Here is a 22,141-nt window from a genome sequence, read left to right on the forward strand (position 1 = left end):
AACCTACTTTATGGAGGGTTTTGTCATGAATGAATGTTGTACTTTGTCAAATGCTTTTTCTGCATCTATTGGAATGATCATGTGATTTTTATCTTTTCTTTTATTAATGTGGTGTGTCACGTTGATTGATTTGCAAATATTGAATCACGCTTGCAACCCAGGAATAAATTCTACTTGACCATGGTTAATGATTTTTTTAATGTATTGTTAGATTCAGTTTGCTGGTATGTTACTGAGAATTTTTGCATACACGTTCATCAGAGATACTGGCTGTAGTACTCTTGTTTAGTGGAGTCTTTGTCTGGTTTTGGTTTCAGGGTAATCCTGGTCTCATTAAATGAATTTGGAAGTTTTCCTCAATTTTCTATTTTTTGGAAAAGTTTGAGAAGAATAGGTATTAACTCTTCTTTAAAATTTTGATAGAATTCCCCTGTGAAGCCATCTGGTCCTGGACTTTTGTTGTTGTTGCAAGTTTTTTTGATCACTGATTCAATTTCTTTGCTGGTTATCAGTCTGGTCAAGTTTTCAATTTCTTCCCATTTCAGTTTTGGTAGGTTATGTATTTCTAGGAATTTATCCATTTCTTCTTGGTTGTCCAGTTTGTCAGCCTATAGTTTTTTTATAATATTCTCTTACAGTTGTTTGTATTTCTGTGGTGTTGGTCATCATTTCTCCTCTGTCATTTGTGATTTTATTTATTTGGGTCTTTTTTTTTTAATAAGTTTGGCTAGAAGTTTATCAATTTTATTAATTTCTTAAAGAATCGGCTGGTTTCATTGATATGTTCCATGGCATTTTTAGTTTCTATATCATTTATTTCTGCTCTAATCTTTATTATTTCCTTCCTTCTGCTAGGGTTAAACTCATTTGTTTTTCTTTTTTGTTTGTTTGGTTTTTTGTTTTTGTTTTTGTTTTTCTGGCTCCTTTGGATGTTTATTTGAGATTTTTCTTGTTTCTCAAAGTAGGCCCACACTGCTATATGCTTCCCTCTTAGGATCGATTTTGCTACAGCCCCAAAATTTTGGACAGTTGTGTTTTCATTTTCAATTGTTTCCATGTATTTTTCTATTTCTTTTATTTCCTGGTTGACCCATTCACTGTTTAGTAGCATGTATTGGTGGTCTTTCCAGATTTTTTCTTGTAGTTGATTTCTAATTTCATTGCATTATGGTCACAAAAGGTGCATGTATGATTTCAATCTTTTTTGTAGTTCTTGAGGCCTGTTTTGTGACCGAATATGTGATCTATCCTGAAGAATGTTCCACATGCACTCAAAAAGAATGTGTATTCTGCTGTTTTAGGGTGGAATGTTTTGAATATATCTGTTAAGTCCATCTGGTCCAGTGTGTCATTCAAAGCCATTGTTTCCTTGTTTTTTTGTTTTGATGATCTGTCCATTAGTTCCATGTTTGTTATTAATTGTTTTATATATTTGGGTGTTCCCATGTTGGTGTATAAATATTTATAATTGTTATATCTTTTTCTTGGATTGTCCCCTTTATGATTATATAGTGCACTTCTTTGTCTCTTGTTACAATCTTTGGTTTAAAGTCTAGTTTTCCTAATATTTAGTATTGCTACTCTGGCTTTCTTTTGACATCCATTTGCATGATAAATGTTTCTCCATCCCTTCACTTCAATCTGCATATATGCTTAGGTCTGAATCTCTTGTAGTCCTTATATAGGTGGGTCTTGTTTTTTTATCCATTCTGACACTCTATGTCTTTTAATCAGAATGTTTAGTCCATTGACATTCAAAGTACTTACTGATAGAAAATTTATTATAATTATAATTTACTGAATTGTCTATTTATTATGCATTTATTTACATTCTATTACTTGTTTTGTCATTGTTTCTGGAGATCTTCTCCAATCCTTTCTTGTCTTTATCACTTTTGGTCTCTCAAGGAGTCCCCTTTAATATTTCTTGCAGGCCTGGTTTAGTGATCATGAACTCATTTAGTTTTTGTTTGTTTGAGAAACTCTTTATCTCTTCTTCTATTCTCAATTATAGCCTTGCTTGATAGAGTATTCTTGGCTGCAGATTTTTCCCATTTAGCACATTGAATATATCATGCCACTCTCTTCTCACTTGCCAAGTTTCTGTTGAGAAATCTCCAGCTAGACTTATGGGTTTTTCCTTCTAAGTTAAGTACTTCTGTTGTCTTGCTGCTTTTAAGATTTTTTTCTTTATCACTATATTTTGTAAATTTAATTACAATATGTCTTGGTGTTGGCCTGCTTTTGTTGATTTTGATGGCAGTTCTCTGTGCCTCCTGGATCTGGATGTTTGTTTCCTTTCCTAGATTAAGGAAGTGTTCTGCTATTATTTCTTGAAATAAATTTTCTACCCCTTTTCTCTTCTCCTTCTGGGACTCCTAAAAGACAGATGTTATTACATTTGATGGAGTGACTGAGTTCCCTAAGCCTAACCTCATTTTGTATAATTCTTTTTTCTCTCTTTTGTTCATATTGATTACTTTCCATTACTTTGTCTTTCAGGCTACTAATTCATTCCTCTGCTTCTTCCAGCTTGCTGTTCATTGCATCAAGCCTGTTTCTAATCTTGTTTATTGCACTCTTCATTTTTAATTCTCTTTTAACTCTTTTATCTCTATGGTAAGGGTTTCACTTATGTCTTCCATTCTTTTCTCAAGCCCAGTGAGTATCCTTATGATTGTTGCTTTAAATTCCCCATCAGGCATGTTACTTATATCTGTTTCACTTAGATCTCTTCCACAGCCTTATCTTGTTCTTTCATTTGAGATAAATTCTTCCATCTTGGCATTTTGTCTAAGTCTCTGCCTTCTTCTGTGTATTAGAAAAGCCAGTTATGTCTCCTGCTCCTGAAAGTAATGGCCTTATGAAGAAGGGTCATATAGTGCCCAGGGCTGGTGCTTCACAGAGTGTCTCTGGTGTGTACTATGTGCACCCTGCTGTTGTGTTTGGCTGCTCTAGCCTTCAGGTCAGTCATCTGCAGAGGCTCTCTTTGCCTGCTGCAGACAATGTTTGGTCTCTGGCTTGAATGTGATGAGCTTGAACTAGGTGTGCCCTGGTCTGCTTGTGAAATGAGATTTGACATTAACTCCACCAAAACTGAGACCCTGAAAAACTCTCTGGTTGGGAAATGTGGTGTGGGCAGGGGTTTGTGTTGGTCTTTTGTGGGAAGGGCCCACTGCACTGGGATTGAGGCAAGTGTGACTGAGAAGGGCAGTCCCCTCAGAGTTCAGGGGTGCGGGACTTGATGTAAGCAAGTTAAGAAACCAGCATGAGTGTTGTGCTGTTTCCCCACAGGTTGCTCTGTGTTTATGTTGAGGGGTGGGGGAGGAAAATGTCCCCAGCCAGCTCCTTTGTTCCTGAATGCTGCCTGTCAAGGAAGCCCTCCTGGAATAGCAAATAATCTCCCTTCTTTGGCCCCAGGCATTTTTCAGATCACTATTACCATGCTATCTGCCCCCAGGTTGTTTGCCTGCCTTCTCTCAAGGAGCAAGTAGTGCCCTCCTGGCTCTATCCCAGCCAAGTCTGTTGACCTTTAAAATGCCATTGGTTGCAAGAACTCACAAAATCCAACCCCTCTTGTTTTCCAAGCCAATGGTTTTGGGGAAACTTGTGCATTCTCCTGTGTGCTCCTCTTTCTTGCCCATTTCTGAGACCACATCTCCCTTGCCTCCACAGCACCCATGATCCATTTCTCCACTAAACCACACCTCTGCACTTCCTACCTTCTTCCATGTGGCCTCTTCTCTCCCTTTAGTAATAGAGTTTGTTCTGTCAGTCTTCACGTCCATTTCTGGCTTATTTAGGATGGTTTGATAGTTATCAAATTGTATTAATGGGAGGAGGAGAGCCCAGGGTCCTTCTACTCCACTGCCATCTTCTTTTTTTCCCATAATTAATGGGTAAAAAACAGAAATTAATGTTCAATAAGAAGTGTTAAATACATCTGTATAATAATGAAACACCATGGAACCATTTAAATGTTTGGAAGAATATATGCATACTTAAAAAGAGAGCTCTAAAATATCATATTAAAGGCACAATATAAAGTCTTTTTTTTAATTTGGAATGTTATGGGTCATTAGTCCCATCTGTATATGACTGGTATGATAATATGGGTTCATTTTTCTACCCTTTATTTTTCTATTTTCTAAAATTAGCATTTATTACTTGTAGAACAATGGAAACATAGAAGTAAAAAATATCCCAGAAGAAAATGTATATGCACTCATACACATACACATAACACACAGATGCACAATAGGGAAAGAAAAATAAGAGAAAGAGAAAAGGACAGAAGAGAGTTGAGATACAGTGATAATGAAGAACCTTATATTACCACAAATTAGTAAGTAAAGTTCTTTCAGTTAGTTCCTGCCCCTATTCTGGAAACAGTTGGGAGGATGTAATCATTTCTGTGGTATGTCCATGACATTTCCAAGTATTCTGACAATGTTGAAAGGCACAATTTCTGTTGTGTACCTCATGTTCCAATGCATTTCCCACTGGGAATCTCCAACACCCCTTCTTGGTTGATGGCAGTTCTATTCCTGTTTTCTTTCCAGACTGGTTTACCTCATAATTGGTAATGCCCCTCTACCTTTGCTATAATAAGTTTAGGCTTTGAAAAGCTAATTTTCTTAATCTTTATGAAAAGAGAGGAAGATTGTAACACAGAATCACTAAATATTGATATTTGACTTCAGGGGTTCTAAAATTTGATAGCCTGAAGTATCACTGAACATTTCTCTGAAGCAAAACTTTTCATCAAATTCTTTCCTGGTATCCATTTTCCTGGCTTTCTCCTTTACACTCTTCATCTTTCCCTTCTTCAAGTACCTAAATTCCCATCTTTTCAATTAAACAGAAGATTTGCAAGTTCATTTTCTGCAAATTTTCAACAAATAAAACTGAAAAAAAAAATCATAGAGAGGTTTCCCTAGTCCTACTAGCTCAAAATAGAGCCAGCTTCTGAAATAACACTTTTTCCTTCATGTTTCCTCCTTGTTTTTATAAACTTTATAAAAACATGAAAGCTAGGTAGAAACAACAAATACATGTCATTAACTACTTTTAAGTGATTAAAAGACATAAGGTAAATATGAAAATGTTAGTAAAGATTTGTAGTAAAACTAATTGATTTCATTAAAGATATTATGAGCAATTTTTGCCTTATAAATGAAAATGGATTTACCTGTCAGTACTGATGGCCTCTGAGGAAGAACATGACACAACAAAGGGCCTAAGAATGAGCATAAATCACCAATTGAAATAATTTTTAGAACCTACCAATAATTTTTACTGTTAAACCTGAAATTTTTAGTAAATGGAAGTTAATAAAATATGAAAATGGATGATCATTTTATAAATATCTATTTAAAATATTAATTAAACAAATGATTTTAATTTTTTTCCAGAGAACAAAAGTTTACATAAATATCTGTAAATTTTCCTTTTCTTTACTTATACAAAATATATTCCCAGTATTATTATATCCTAGAATCAAATTCTATTCCATGCTTACAAACAATAATAAAAAATAACCCAAAGGCAAAATGGAAATGCACATTCAATACTTTAAAAAACACCTCCAAGCTCTTGTTCATGGGCATGTGTATGAAGCCTTCCTACAGACTTATACAGTGGACTAGTCTGAGCACAACAGCTTTTGAAGGCCTCCCATTGGGAGGTGAATAGAAGTGAATATTAGTACCCTTAAAAGGTGACAGTGTCCCAAAGTGCAAACTTTTAAGCAATGCATTGCCTTTTAGGATTTTGCTTATCAAAATTATTTTACTATAAGCGAATTTTTGTAGAAAGTTCATTTTGAAATAATTATAGATTCATAAGACGTTGCAAAGAAATGTACAAAGAAGTTCCATGGACCCTTCCCTATAGTCCTTAATCTCCCCAATATTAACATAATAACACATTTGTAATATTAAAATGAAGAAATTGACATTGATACAATTTATAGAACTTATTCACATTTCAACAGGTATAGATGCACTCGTGTGTGTGTGTGTGTGTGTGTGTGTGCAGTTTACACTTGTACCAGCACCAAAATATCCTCTCATGTTACCTCTTTATAGCTACATATATCCCTCCACTTCCAGCTCTTGGAAACCACTAATAAATTATTTTCCATTTATATTTTTATGCTATTTCACAATGTTACAGAAGAGGAATGATACAGTATGTACCCTTTTGAGATTGGCTTTTTTTTATTCAGCATAATTTCCTTGAGGTTCATCCAATATATATATGATTCCTTTTTATTGCTGAGTAGTATTCTATAGCATGGATGTACCACAATTTGTTTAACCATTCACTCACTGATGGACATTTGGGTAGTTTCCAGCTTTGGCCTATTACAAATAAAGCTGCTAGGAACATTTGTGTGTACAAATTCCTGTGTGAAAATAAGTGCCATATCTTTGGAGTAAATGCTCAAGAGTGCAGTTTTTGGGCCATATGGTAAGTGAATTTTCACCATTAATTTTTAAATATACGTGATTTATTACTTCTCCAATTACACCTTCAAGTCATCAACAGTAACAACAACAACAAAAAACAGGATGAATCAGATATAATTGTACAATCTCTTTAAAAAGAAAATATTAGGACACACAAGAATGTTCCACATAAATACAAAACAGCAAGTAAAATAGTCAGTGGAATGTTGAATAAATAAAAAAGAATACCTGAAGGAGAAAATTTTTAAAATCAAATTCATATCTTGATATATAAAACTATATTTCTATATTTAAACTTAAAGTATCTTAGTAGGTAACTAATTTTCTTAATGAAATAATAGCCACAAACTTTTAATTCCTTGATTTACTGAAAAATATATTCTTCAACATCATTCTCTCTTCTTAGAAAAATTGTTTCAGACTCTTAACGCTTATACCCGAATGAGTAACTCATATCACTTCGTCCCAAACTGACATTTCAAAAGATGAGTTCAAATACATTTGCAGAGATATTTTTGAGTTCATTCAAGCTGAGCAGTGCTTCTTATCTTTTGAAATGTCAGGCGGCTGGTCTGAAGAAAATGGAAACAGATCTCTTTTTTAACATCATCACACTTGTGGGCATAGGATTATGACTTGGTTTCTCTGACCACACTGTTGGAAAAATATCATATTTGTTTGTATACAAAGGTTTTTCTTTTCCAGAAGAAAGAAAGAAAAAAGAAAGACAGAAAGAAACAAAAAGAAGAAAGAAAAGAAAAAGAAAGCACGTGAAAAGCAAAAATCAGTCATCTTAATTAATTTGCATTGGGAGTTTTACCTCAAGTCCCTTTTTTTATAACTTTCCATTTTGGATTTTCTAATCACTTTAAGTGGATTAAAACTTTTATTATCATGCAATAATAAATAAATAAATAAATAAATAAATAAATAATAAAATAAAATAAAAATCCAAGAACTCTGCAATGTACACCAAATATAGGATTTTTTTTTAAAGATTTTATTTATTTATTTGACAGAGAGGGAGACAGCGAGAGAGGGAACACAAGCAGAGGGACTGGGAGAGGGTGAAGCAGGCTTCCTGCGGAGCAAGGAGCCTGATGTGGAGCTCAATCCCAGGACCCTGGGATCATGACCTGAGCTGAAGACAGATGCTTAATGACTGAGCCACCCAGGCGCCCCCAAATATAGGAAATTTTGAAACTTAAATTTGACATTAAAAATATTTTTAAATTGCAAAAAGCCACATATAATATTCATATACCCTTAACCCTACCTGAATATTTACAATATTCTTATTTTCTTAAAAATCATTAAAAATACTGATGAACTTGTGCATTGTTTAAACATAGTAGATTGAGGAGTGCCTGAGTCACTCAGTTGGTTAAGTGTATGACTCTTGATCTTGGCTCAGGTCTTGATTTCAGGGTCATGAGTTCAAGCCCCACATTGGGTTCCACACTGGGTGTGGAGCCTACTTAAAAAAAAAAAAAAGATCACAGTTGAACACATGCATCCACTGTAGATTGCCTCTGAAACTCTACTAAAATTATTAATAAAGGGATTTTTAAAATGATTAATAAAGAGACTTAAAAACACAACACAAAGTCATAAGGAGCAAGCAAACAGAAAAGGAGACAACAGAAAAATATTTTGGAAGATGGACTATAATTGGATGAGTGATAAATAATCTGAGTCCCAAGAAAATTGAAGCCTAATCAACAGTGGGGAAAAACTAATAAGCATCCTGATTTTTCCTTTCAATATTTTATTTTATTTTAGTTAACATACAATGTTATATTAGTTTCAGGTGTATAATATTGTGATTCAACAATTCCATGCATCACCTAGTGCTTATCAGGACAAGTGCACTCTTTAATCCCCATTACCTGTTTAACCCATCTTCCACCCACCTCTCCTCTGGTAATCATCAATGTGTTCTCAGCAGTTAAGGGTCTGTTTCTTGGCTTCTAATTCTCTCTTTTTTATTCCCTTGATCATTTGTTTTGTTTCTTAAATTCCACATACGAGTGAGATCATATGGTATCTGTCTTATTTCTTTTAGCATTATACGCTCTAGTTCAATCCATGCGATTGCAAATGGCAAGATTTCACTCTTTTTATTTAAGCAGACTGGTTTTTGCTATGAGTCTGAAGAAGGCTCTGAAATTTATGGCATTAGGTAATTCAGATAGTGTAACAATGGAATAAAAACATAAGTTTGAGTTGAAAGTGTGTTTTAAAAAGAATCAGATTCCCAGATCCTGTTCCCCAATCTGTGCAGTTAGGTTAATTGCCCTCTTCCTTACCCCACTCAAACCTTGAGTTTAATTCTCTGAAAAAAGTTAAACAGAAGCTCCTATTCTAGTTTATATCAGGCCAAATGAAGATAAGAATACTATCCTGCATATTATGTGTTTTATTATTTGTCTAATATGAGGCAACAAATTTCCTCAATGTTCAGTTACTTGAAACCACACTGATCACTTCAAAGTTTCTGTAGATCTGGAAACTGGGCACAGCTTAGCTGTAATGTGTGGGTAATGTCCCTCAGAGGCTGAAATCAAGGTATCAGATGGAGCTGTAGTTACTTCAATGTTCAACTGGTGAAGGACCTACTTCTGAGCTCACTTACTTTGTTGTTGGCAGGATTTGCTTCCTTGTAGGCCCTTTGTCAGAGGCTATCTTTAGTTCCTTACCATGTGAGTCTTTTCAAAATTACATCTTGCCTCATCAGTGAGTAAGTTGAGCAGGTGAAATAGTGTGTAAGACAAGAGTTGTAATTTTTTACAACCTAATCTCTGAAAGTATATTCTATCACTTTTGCTTATTCAATACAGTAGAAGCAAGTCACTAAGTGAGCCCACACTCAAGAGGGGGGCTTATACAAGGATGTGAATATTAAGTGAGATAAGGGGGACATCTTGGGAAGTATGGCCACCACACATGACTTTGTCAGGAACTGCCAGCCTTCCTTGCCCACTCCTCATTGAACACATGAAACAGGAATAAGACAAAAAAATGGAGGGTGCCTGGGTGGCTCAGTTGGTTAAGCGACTGCCTTCAGCTCAGGTCATGATCCTGGAGTCCCAGGATCGAGTCCCACATCTGGCTCCCTGCTCAGTGGGGAGTCTGCTTCTCCCTCTGACCCTCTTCCCTCCCGTGCTCTCTCTCTCTCTCTCATTCTCTCTCTTAAATAAATAAATAAAATCTTTTAAAAAAGACCAAAAAATGGAAAAAATACAAAAAAAGAGCTTTTAAAACTATGTGATTGAAAAGAAAAATTTAACAAAAGGCTTGATTATACAGTGAAGAAAATGAAGCAAGGAAAAATGTGGGGTAGCAAAGTGAATATAAGAAATCCAGAGGACTTGCTGGAAAGTCAAACATTCCAAAATAATAATTCCAGAAGGAGAGAAAAGAGAACGGAAGGAAATCACCCAAAAAATAATTAAAGTAAAACATATAAAAATGAAGGACACAAGTCTGGATACTAAAAGCCCATAACCCATACCAAGTGATCAGTAAAATGGATAAAAATAGATTTAGCAAAGACACAATGTTATGACATTTCAGGACAATGATGAAAAAGAGAGGGGTCGGGTGCCTGGGTGGCTCAGATGGTTAAGTGTCTGCCTTCGGCTCAGGTCATGATCCCAGGGTCCTGGGATCGAGTCCCGCATCAGGCTCCTTGCTCAGCGGGGAGCCTGCTTCTCCCTCTGCCTCTCTCTCTGTGTCTCTTATGAATAAATAAATAAAATCTTAAAAAAAAAGAAAAAGAGAGGGGTCTATTAGCTTCTAGAAGGAGAGAAAAAACCTTTACAAAAGATACACATAAAATGTCAGGAATCAGAATTACTTTAGTTGTTTATTATTCATTATTTTTATTTATTTTTTATAGAAGTATAATTAACATACAATGTTATATTAGTTTCAGGTATACAACATAGTGATTCAACAATTCTACACATTACTCACTGCTCACCACAATAAGTATAGTCACCATCTTTCACTGTACGATGTTGTTGCAATATTACTGACTATATTCCCTATACTGTGGTTTCATCTCTGTGGCTTATTTATTTTATAACTGGAAGTTTGTACCTCTTAATTCCCTTTAACTATTTCACCCATATACCCACCTACCTCCCCTCTGACAACCACCAGTTCGTTCTCTGTATTTAAGAGTCTGTTTGTTTTGTTTTTTAGATTCCACATAAGCTGAAATCATATGGTATTTGTTTTTCTCTGACTGACTTGTCTCACTTAGCTTAATATCCTTAAATATGTGGATAGCAACACTGGTAAATAGAACACAATGGAGCAATGTCTTCAAAACTCCTAAGAAAAAGATAGTTCCAACATTAAATTTTACATCCAGCTGAACTATCAGTGTGTGAGGACCAAATAAATTTATGCTATTTAGTACTTCCCATTCAATTTTTCTTAGGAAGGTACTGAATGATGTGCTCAACTGAAATAAGAGTGGAAACCAAGAAATAATTGCATGTGTATTCAGAAAATATGTCTCCAGCACAGAATAAAGGAGAATAGAATTCTCAGAACATGGTCAAGGATGATCCCAAGATGAGATCTGTATTCCAGGTATGGAGGCCAAACAGTCCTGATTAGAGAGATCAAAATGTTGTTGGGAAGATTTCTTTCAGAAGATAAAACTGAAAAAATGCCTGATGCATAATAATTCAAGGAAAAGAGTGACATAATTAACAACTTAGGGTTATTTTAGTGATAGGTAGAAAGAATAAGACAGTTATTCAGGGAAGACAAAATTTTAAGGAAAAGATAACTAAGGAAAAGACCTTTTGAATGACCTGCTAATAGCATTCACATAGTAATAACAATACAAATGTTGAATGTAGGTCTAACAAAAATTTTGATAGGCGTGACTGAAAGATGTGATGAAATGCGATAGAGGGGAATGGTGAAAGAAACCAAATCCTTATCTTTACTATTGCAAAATCAATAGAGAATGTATAACCTTAAAAATTGATATGCTGACGCATGTGTATATTATTTAGAGATACAGAGATATATACAAAAAAATCAGCTAAAAGTGTCAAAATGGTTGATTTTGGAAAGAGAGAAGTCTGGGGCAGACACTGAACCACTCTTTTATTAATAAACTTTATAGAACTTGGTGAGTCTTTAAATTATATGCATCTATAACTGATTAAAGTAAAACTAAAACAAAGGTAATATAGCTTGTGTGGTTTTAAATATTTCACATACATTTACCATGTTGTATATATCACTTTAATTTGCATTCTTACTGTTAGCATTATATTTTCAACTTCTATACATGTAAATAAATATGTATCTCTTTCAATTAGTTATGTAGTTTTACAGAATTCTGATACATGGGTTAATGCACATTTTAATTATCCATTTTTTCCACTGTTGGCAATGTAATGAAGACTCTTGAACATGTTTTGTTAAAATTCATCTAAACTTATATATTTTAAATGGAATCAAAGGGCTATAAGTTAAGAGTAACATTAAGATTAAAATCTTAATCTTAACTAGATATTGTCAACATGTTCTCCATAATGTATGTAAAGTTTTTCAATTGCAAAATACTTCATATTTGGCAAGGGATAAAATATTGTTGTGTCTCCCATCTCCAAAGTGAAGTCGTTCTCTTTTGACAACTGATTTTTCAGTAAACTGTTCATTTACTTTATTGTTAAATTCTGTAGTGATTTTTCTCTAAAGACTTCATGGAGTTCCTTTCTTTTTTTTTCTTTTCCTATGCAACAATAAATGCAGGAGGACAGTGCAGCAAAGTCAATAGAGGTTTAATAAGAAAATGATTATGATTGAAAACTGTGAATCCCCTGCAAAGATACTGTTCGTGTGTGAAGGAAACATTGAGTCCTATATTGCTTCAAAACAGTAATGCTCAAATACATTTTCATCAAAAACTTTTGGAAGAATTTTTCCATATCATCAAGAGCTAAGAAATGACCACGAATATACAACAACTAAAAATCAAAATAAATGTATAAAAATCCTAAAGTCTATGGTAAAGAATAGGTTTTTAATGGATGTAAATAACTATTATAACTCCAAAATAGAATGTTTAAGTCCAAAAAACAATTTATCTTGAAAGATAAATTTTGTCTTTTTCTTGAAATGTAAATTTATTGTTTTAAATATGGAGCATGTGACCTCAAGATAAATTAAATGTGAACTGGGAAAAATGTTAGGGAAATAATGTAGGAAAATGAATAAAAGAGTCTAAAAATAAACTTTTATTTAATATAAATAAAACTTATTTTTTAAAAATAAATGTCAAAATCTTTAAGTAGGTGAATTGAAATTAGCATCTTAATTTTTAAACCTGAAGAAAGAAGTCAGTAAAACAAAAAATGGAACAAAAAGTAACTCCCGGGCGCCTGGGTGGCTCAGATGGTTAAGCGTCTGCCTTCGGCTCAGGTCATGATCCCAGGGTCCTGGGATCGAGTCCTGCATCGGGTTCCCTGCTCCTGGGGAGCCTGCTTCTCCCTCTGCCTCTCTCTCTCTCTCTCTGTCTGTCTCTCATGAATAAATAAATAAAATCTTTAAAAAAAAAAAGTAACTCCCAAAATGCATAAAATAAAAAGCATAAAATAAAACTATGGGCCAAATATAATGTTATGAAAGTAACTATGAGCAGTTTAAATTTCTTGATTAAAAGTTAAGATACTCAAACTGAGTAACAGGGGAAGCTGTTTAGTATTGTTAATTCATGGATGATTTCTCATAGAAAATGTCCTTTCAAACAAAACCTGAGGGATAAGAAAGTTTTAAAATGATTTAGATAATTTTGAAATGTGGAAATACAAGAGGAAATGGGAAAATATGAGAAGATGTTTGCAATGGGATGGAATCCATTATCTTTTTGACTTCTCTGCCTGTGGAATTCCTTCTCATTCTATAATGATCTTCTCAAATACCACTTCTTTTTCAAGTATTTGCCAATAGGCCAAAATCTTAAAGAATAAATGATTCTCTCCCCTGACATTTTGGTATTATTATTGCTGGTGAATACTAATGACTCTTTTCTGTATTACTTAAGGTCTTTAGTAGCAGAAAACATGTACTAATAATTTTTGCTGCCAATGTCTAGAATAATATGAGATATAATAATGTGTGTATAATCAAGCCATGTTTATGAGATGAGTTAAATTGACTTTTTTAAATGTTCCAAGCCTCCTTTTTCATAGGTAAGAACTTTACACAAATTATCATACTTTGAAATTTTGTGAAAGCTACTCTATATTAAAATTATGTCTAATCCATACATCCTTAAATATGTTAAAGAATTTTTTCTAATTCCAAATTCATGGTATATTTACTTGCAAAATGTTCAAAATAAAATGCTGATTTTTTTAAAAGATTTATCTATTTATTTGAGAGAGAGAGAAAAAAAGAGAGAACGTATGAGTGGGGGAAGGGATGGGGGAGACAATCTTCAAGCAGACTCCCCGCTGAGTGTGGAGCCTGCCCCAGAACTCGATTTCATGACCCATGATATGATCATGACCTGAGCCAAAACCAACATCAGATGCTTAATCAACTGAGCCATCCAGACACCCCTAAAATGCTGAATTTTAAGCATCTTTGCATTTAGAAGACATACAGATTTTCAGTTTGGTGACACAAAATATATTTATATAATATAGATTTTATAAATAAATGCACAATGCATTTTTTCCTATTCCTTAATTTTTCCTGTCTTCTTACTACAGTCTTTAATGGGTTATGTTTTGGATGAGTAGCAAACCCAGGAAAGGCACAATTTGAGGCAAACTGCTTTAAAGCTCTTTAGCATTACCCTAAGGAAGTCACAAAAGTCACTATGATATCAACTATTAAATCTAGATTAGTACTTGGCTGTGGGTTTATGTTGGGCTATTTTTTTTAAGTGGAATATGTTTTTCCTCCTTGCTTAATGAAAATTTTTGATGGTATTCTGAGAATCTTTTTTAAATAGAAGCTTAATTTGAAAAGAAAAAAAAGCTTGTTTTAGTTATGAGTAACTGATATCAGTATCATTATTTTGTTTTATTTAAGTAAAAACAGTTAAATTTTAGTTAATAACATATTTTGGAAAGATAAGCATTAAATTCTAATGAAACCATGTACATGTGTATAATTACTACTCGAATTTGCACACAACTACTGGTAAAATTGCTGTAATTGTGTTTGTACTTGTGACTAAAAAAGCTCAATGCTTAATAAAGAGCCATTTTCACAATTTTAAACATTTTTTCCTATAGTCATTTCTAGAACTTATTTTTCATTGTTTTTAAGTCAGTTTCAGCCTCAATCATATAGTCCAGTCTGTTCACATGTCCTAGCTTGAGAATTGCTAATTTATATAGACAAATCATTTATTCATTCTGGTTCTTTTCCAGGTGGTTTTGTGTTCTAAGTTGTGTGAATTTTGCTTTGAGTTGTTTAACACATTCTTTGTATTCTTTCTGTCTGGATTGTAATTCTTACATCTTAAAAAAGGAACTAGATGTTACCCATTGATTATATTAAAGCACAGGGTATTTCATGTCATGCATCTTCTAGAAATTAAGTATCTATAATTTGGTCAGCAGTGAAATAAAAATATTATTTGTTCCATGTTTGTTAACCTGAAGCATATGCATTAATGGTAATATCACCACTAAATTGAACAACTGCCCAGAGCTATAGGACACAGACACACAAAAAAATCTTATATGCAAACTCTGTATCTGTGAAGGAATTGATGATTATAGCTATGCCCAACTTGTAAAATTGGCAAAGAGACCGATTTTTTTTTTTCTTCAGAGACCTCTGCTTCTCTGTGGTAGGAATGCCAGCTTCCAACAAAGCAGTGTTCAGGTCATGACTCAAATATTCTGGAAGTTCCTTTGGAATTTATATTGAGTAAGAATGTTGCTGGGAAATGACTCACTTTACAAGAAAATTGTGTCTAATTATATATCTTTTTCCAATCTCTATATGCTGTTATTCCAAAAAAAATCATTGTCTTTAATTATTTACATATAAATTATGTGAAAACCATAATATCATTGACACTATTTACACAGGTAGAATAGCATAATTATGTTGTGATAAACATCATTGGAAATAGACTGTCCCCAAACCTCGTTGCTTCTTCTATATTTGCCATTTAGTGCAAAATATTGAGAAGAAATAAAGCTGATGAAATTTCTAGACAGGTAGCTACTAAGCTATTGTTCTTTTTATCATATAAAAAAGTTAAGCTTAGTGCTTTCTCTAGACCAGTGGCCCATCCAATTTTTCTATTTTTTAATATGAAATGCTTCATAAATTTGTGTGTCATCCTTGTGCAGGGGCCACGCTAATCTCTGTATTGTTCCAATTTTAGTATATGTGCTGTGAAGGTGAGCAGGGACCCCCCCCAATTTTTGATACCACATCCCATCATTAAAACATTTTTGGACAAATATTCCAAAATACATTTATTTATTTGTAAATTATGTACACATACTTCTCACCTAATGCAAGTATGTACATTATAAGCCACAACAACATACAGAGGTGTGAAAAATGATAAAATGTTTTTTAATGATTTCATTAAGTACATGTATATTCACATCGTCTTTTCATGATTTAGAAATTTTTTGGTGTCCTCTTGTCATGTCCGTTTAAACCATCATAGTTTTTGTGTTGCAGTGTGCTCTACCAGAAGATTGAAATTGATTTCTGCCATTTTCTGATGTTTGCTCATGTTTGGATTATTAATCATATATTATCTTCAATACAGGTTTATTTGGCAGCAATTTTTTGTAGTCCACTTGTCCATTTTGTGAGTATTGTACTAATTAAAACTACAAAACTTATAGTGTGTAAGTCCATTCAACTGTGCACATGCAAACTTCATTAAGTCAGAAAACGCTGGGGCAAATATAAGATTAAATGTGACACTGTCAATTATTCTAGGATGGGGAACTTCTACTCTGTACACAGGACATATCGCATGCCATCGGTGACATGTGACCCCCCCCCAAAAAAAAGGGACTAAGGAAGGAAACAGTGTCAGTCTGCAGATTCAAATTCTCCAAGGGATTGTCTCCAGTTTGCACGCCACCTCCTTAGACCAGTGGTCTTCCAACTGGGGTATACATAGCCTGGGGTTCTAAGATACAAGCACAGATGGCTTTAAGAAAATGAATTTCCTGATCACCACTTCCATATGGATTCTCTCCTAAGACTGATAAGGTTCCTGAGTGAAGCAGTTTCTTTCCTACGTCTCCTCTCTTTAATACATTTATCAACCCTTTATACTAAAAAAGGATACTTCTTACCCATGTTAAGGCTAAGTATGATATGTTGTTCCAGGATGTAAAATACTCCAGTGTTGCCCTCATTCTCTTTTATTCTCTCTCTCTCTCTCTCCCTCTCTCTCTTTCTCTCTTCCTCTTTACCTCCCTCCCTCTCTCTCTCTCGCTCTCTCTCCAGTATATATATATTATATATATGTATATATATATATATATGTATATACAGAGGATAAACTAGGTTTTGGTGTTAAAGTTGAGAAAATGAATGACTCTAATGATTAGAAGACAAATGGATTTTCAGGTGGTTTCCAATTCATACTTTTTAACAGAGTTGAAGGATAACCAAACTTAGTTATCAAATGACAGATGATGAAATTTTTTAATGGGAAATCAGCATGAGATTTTTGCACAAAACTCAGAAGAGGTTCAAAGAATTTAGTTATGGGCTTATAACAAGTCTGTTCAAATCTATTTACTTATATGAACATAGTTTCTTCATGCTTAGACCTATTTTTTAAATAAAAGAATGGAATGAATGTTCAACTCCACATTACTCACACAATAAGTAATATTCATCCATGGATACATGACAGAATATCTTTGATCAATTGTTCATTACATTTACATATAATAGTAAAGGTACATCAATGTAAAATAATTTTTAATATTTACTGTCTTATGTTTATAGGAAATTTTAAAAATAATTTAAAATTTAAATATATATATTTTATTGTAGAGAAATAATAAAAGGCTTTCAACAGACTTAAATGTGTTGTATATATTTGAATAAAATTCGATGAAGGAATTGGGATTGGATATGATCTAAAGAAGTAAAACCCATGCAATATCACACTTATTTTTGTATTTCTTTTAAATTAGCAATGTTTTGTATCCAATCATTATGATATTTAGATCTCACTGGGTAGAATTTAAAAAATTGACATAACCTGTCCACTTTTAAATTCCAATATTTAATAACATAAAACTTCAAAATGCTTAGCTATTTTAAACTGTTACTGTTAACTCGTCAACCTAGAACCTTTCTTAAAAACACTTGTTTTATTCTAAATTCTTATGGGGGATATATGAGGGAAAACCCTTTTAAAAAAACACTGCTTCCCACAAGAACTATCATTATAGCATCTGCTTATATCCGAAGTTAATATTTTTGAATGATAAGATATAGTCAGATTTTAGCCTCTAGATAATAGCAGGAGAGAGAAGGTGAGAGAATAAATATGAGAGAATGATAGGAGGATTTTATTTTATTTTTTTTTAATTTTATTTATTTATTTGAGAGACAGAGAGAATGAGAGAGAAAGCACATGAGATGGGGGGAGGGTCAGAGGGAGAAGCAGACTCCCTGGTGAGCAGGGAGCCCGATGCGGGACTCGATCCCGGGACTCCGGGATCATGACCTGAGCCGAAGGCAGTCGCTTAACCAACTGAGCCACCCAGGCGCCCTGATAGGAGGATTTTAGATCTGATGTAAAGCCAATAGTTATTTCACCCATATAGGTTAAATTAATGCTACACCTGAATTCAATCAACAATAATTCTGTATCATGTCTCCTTGATCAAGAGAATTGCTACCTAGTGAACTTTTAAAATGTAATTGTTTTATTATAATTACTACTATCACTACCACAACCATTATTACTACGAGATGTTTAAAGCATAGGGATATTGATCAACTTTTCATGGGTCGTTATAAGCCACAGCACACAGGTGAGATCTGTAAGGCCATATGTGATTTTAACAACCATTCTGGCTAAGTTGACAACTATTACATCATCTTTAAAGAATATTATTTTATGTTTTAAAGTTTTTCTTTCATTGATGCTTCCAAATAATTCCAGATACCGAGCTGCTGTTTTTATATCTCTGCCTTAAATTAAGAGGAAAACCTCATTTTAAGCTCTCCTTGTTTCTAATTGGTAAGAAAAAATAGTTTTTCAATAAATAAAAATCACACAGATGCATACACATATTGCATTTTAGAATGAGGACATAATGAACCAGCATTATTCACTTAGGGAACATGGGAAAAAAATAAATGATTAAAAATAATCCTATTATTGAAATGCCACAGTCCACACTGATGTACTCTAAGAGAGGGTAGAAAACCAGAAAATATGAAATTCAACTTTACAAGTAATATTTTAACAAAAGACAGAACATTTTGTTATGAAGAGTTGGTCCTAATGCTTTTTTTTTTAAGATTTTATTTATTTACTTGACAGAGAGACACAGCGAGAGAAGGAACACAGGCAAGGGAGAGGGAGAAGCAGAGGGAGAGGGAGAAGCAGAGGGAGAGGGAGAATGCTCCCCATTGAGCAGGGAGCCCAAGGGGGGCTTGATCCCAGGACCCTGGGATCATGACCTGAGCAGAAGGCAGACGCTTAACGACTGAGCCACCCAGGTGCCCCTGGCCCTAATGATATTTATAGAAAAGCTTTTTGATGATAATTTTTCATATTTATTTTAATAGGAATATTATGAGTATTAAAATAAGAGCGATAGCATCTATGATATTGGATGGTTTTTTGTGCTATTTATTTTACATATGCTATTATTCTTTCTAATATGTATATTCTTTTTGACTACATTTCTTTTGTGCTATTTACTTACATCTAATGTCTGTGAAAATCTGACTTATTTTCTCCATTTTGTTTTCCTTCCTGATTATACAACTGGACTGTATTTTCCAGGTTCCTTTTCAGTGATGTATGGCCACTTGACTTAGGTTCAGCTTATTGAATATGAAGCAATCTGTTCCCCTTCCCAGAATAAACGCCCTTGAACCCCAGGCTATGTTCTTTCCATCAGCTGTCTGAAAGGAGAGGAATTCAAGGACTTAATAGGTTAGTGAAGCCACCATGTGGCAGGACCGTGGGGGTCTGGATGGCCGTGTAGAGTGGCACCCCATGAGGGTCTGCCTTCTCTGTGATTTTAACAAGAAATAAACTATTTGTGCAAACCTAGTGAGATTTAGTGGTTCATTTCTTAAATCAGTTAGCCTACTTGGGCTAATAAATCATCTGTGGGTCTCTTTGACCTCAGAGGCTCATCCTTTCAAACCATCCTTCTTATTATTGCCAAATAATTTTTATATCAAAGAGCTGTTTTATGGCTGCTTGTTTCTAAACTGTCGCTTTGGCTCATCATCCATTGCAGTTCCCATTATGACCCTAATTTTCTCAATATTTTAATGTTTATTTTACTCAATTCCTTTTCCACGTTTCCCTCATCATGGAGGCCCTGCCTTCTCCTCTTCCTCTACACAAATTTCAACTTCCTTCCAGATCCTGGTAAAGTTCTTCGTTCTGTCTTTTCTGATTATTGCCATCTCCCTTCCCATTTTAGGTCCTCCTCCACAACCCTCTGGTCCTTCCTTCTATAATACTGCTCTTCACTCACTTTGTCCTCCTTGCTCTTTTTCCCATATACAGAGTTTATTTCTTCAACTGCGCCTGCATTTATTTGTCCATTTTCCTGAAACTCTCTTACCCTAAAAACTTTCACAGTTTTAACCCTTCTTGCATGCATATCTTTTATTATGTGACCTCTCTCAGAAAGGATTTCCCTGATTGGCCTGTTTAAAATAGTTCTTCCAGGGGCGCCTGGGTGGCTCAGTTGATTGTGTGACCAGCTCTTGGTTTTGGCCCAGGTCATGATCTCATGGGTGGTGGGATTGAGCCCCACATCAACTCCACGCTCAGCAGGGAGTCTGCTTGAGATTCTCTCCCTCTGCCCCTCCCACCACTCGCTCCCAAGCTCTTTCTGTCTTTCTAAAATAAATAAAGAAATCTTTAAAACAGAATAAAATAGAATAGTTCTCCCCAAAGGCGGTCACTCTGCATCCCCTTATTTTGCTTTATTTTTTCCAGTGTTCATAATCTTATCTGATATTTGGTATACCTGTTTATTTGTTCATTTTCTATTCCCTCCCCTAGAATATAGCTTGCCCAGAGCAGAGGACTGGTCTATTCTGTGCTATATATCCAGTACCCAGAACAGTGCCTGCTATATAATTGGGGCTCAGTAAACATCTGTTCAATAAAGAGTTGAATAAATCAATAAAACTATCCTTCTGAAATACTATGTTAATGGTGATTAAAACCAAAACCACTTTTGGTAACTTTCACATGCATTGCTTCATTTGAGCCTCTCTCTCTTTCTCTCTCTGCCCCCCTTCAGAAAGTTTTGTATAGTTGATTATTTTTTTAAAGATTTTATTCATTTATTTGTCAGAGAGGGGGAGAGAGAGAGAGAGCATACAAGCGGCGGGGGTGGGGGGGGTGGTTGGCAGGCAGAGGGAGAAGCAGGCTCCCCGCTGAGCAAGGAGTCCAATGTGGGACTAGATTCCAGGACCCTGGGATCATGACGCGAGTTGAAGGCAGATGCTTACCAACTGAGCCACCCAGATATCCTGCATAGTTGATTACTTAGAGATGAGCACACTGAAACTCAAAATTATCCTGTTAGGAAATTGCAGTGATAGAGTAGGAATCCATGTCTTTTGACCCTGGACCCTGTATGATTTTCACAATATGCACATACCATCAGATAATATGCAGATTCAGTCTTATAATTATAATACTGACCATTATCTGTTTAGTACTTCCCCATTATTGTAATAGGTGCTGTTGCTATAACTAAATTCTAAGCTTGATGAAAGAAAAGATCCTATCTTAACATCATGGCAAGAGGCTGTATTTACTCAAATATTTCCATTGATTTACTCACTTATTGATTTATTTGTTCAGAAGCTTACATCCAGTATTACTGAAAATCTAGTTTAAATATAATATGGTTGTCTGATAATTTATGTTCTACACATTCAGAACTATTTTTAGTCTTTTTAAAATTAAAATACACACATAATGAAATAATAGCAGTGCTTTATGTTCTGTGAACAGCAATAAAAACTTGAAGCTTTTAGTCCTGTGGCATATCTACTAGTTTGAAGTGAATACTGTTTAAATAAATTATTGAATAAATACATGATTAAATGAAATTTTGTAAAGTCTTTTCTTTCTTTGAGCAACACCCCATGTGCCACAAAGTGCTGCTACCTTTCACACATTGGGTGGCCTTCATTTATATTTGGACATATTTTTTCTCATGCAAAATGTTCTCAAATAGTTGTAAAGCAGTAAGAATAATTGAACATCATGGTAATAATTTATGCTGCGCTTCTTAAACAAAGAAAAAGCAGTCTCCCCTCCATTAAGTTGTGTAAGCTATGTATAGAGTTTGCATCAAAATACATGCTTGCTCTGAAGCATGATAGAAAGCCTTCTTAGGGATTGTCCTGTTTAAGATACTTTTATACTCTGCTTTGGGATTGCAAAATCT

General features: G+C 34.3%; 1 long non-coding RNA gene and 1 other non-coding gene across 2 annotated transcripts in view; one reads left to right on the forward strand and one right to left on the reverse strand.

Moving 5' to 3' along the window:
• LOC141372610 (uncharacterized) overlaps positions 1-22,141 on the forward strand; it is a 121,140-nt gene that overhangs the window by 8,140 nt on the left and 90,859 nt on the right. The window lies entirely within an intron of this gene.
• Positions 15,785-15,888, reverse strand: LOC112836203 (U6 spliceosomal RNA). Its single transcript, XR_003211429.1, has one exon. It is a non-coding gene; the product is annotated as a U6 spliceosomal RNA (small nuclear RNA).

This window comes from Callorhinus ursinus, unplaced genomic scaffold (assembly GCF_003265705.2).
Source record: "Callorhinus ursinus isolate GAN/ISIS: 27379988/994484 unplaced genomic scaffold, GSC_fseal_2.0 scaffold4, whole genome shotgun sequence".
NCBI lineage: Eukaryota > Metazoa > Chordata > Mammalia > Carnivora > Otariidae > Callorhinus > Callorhinus ursinus.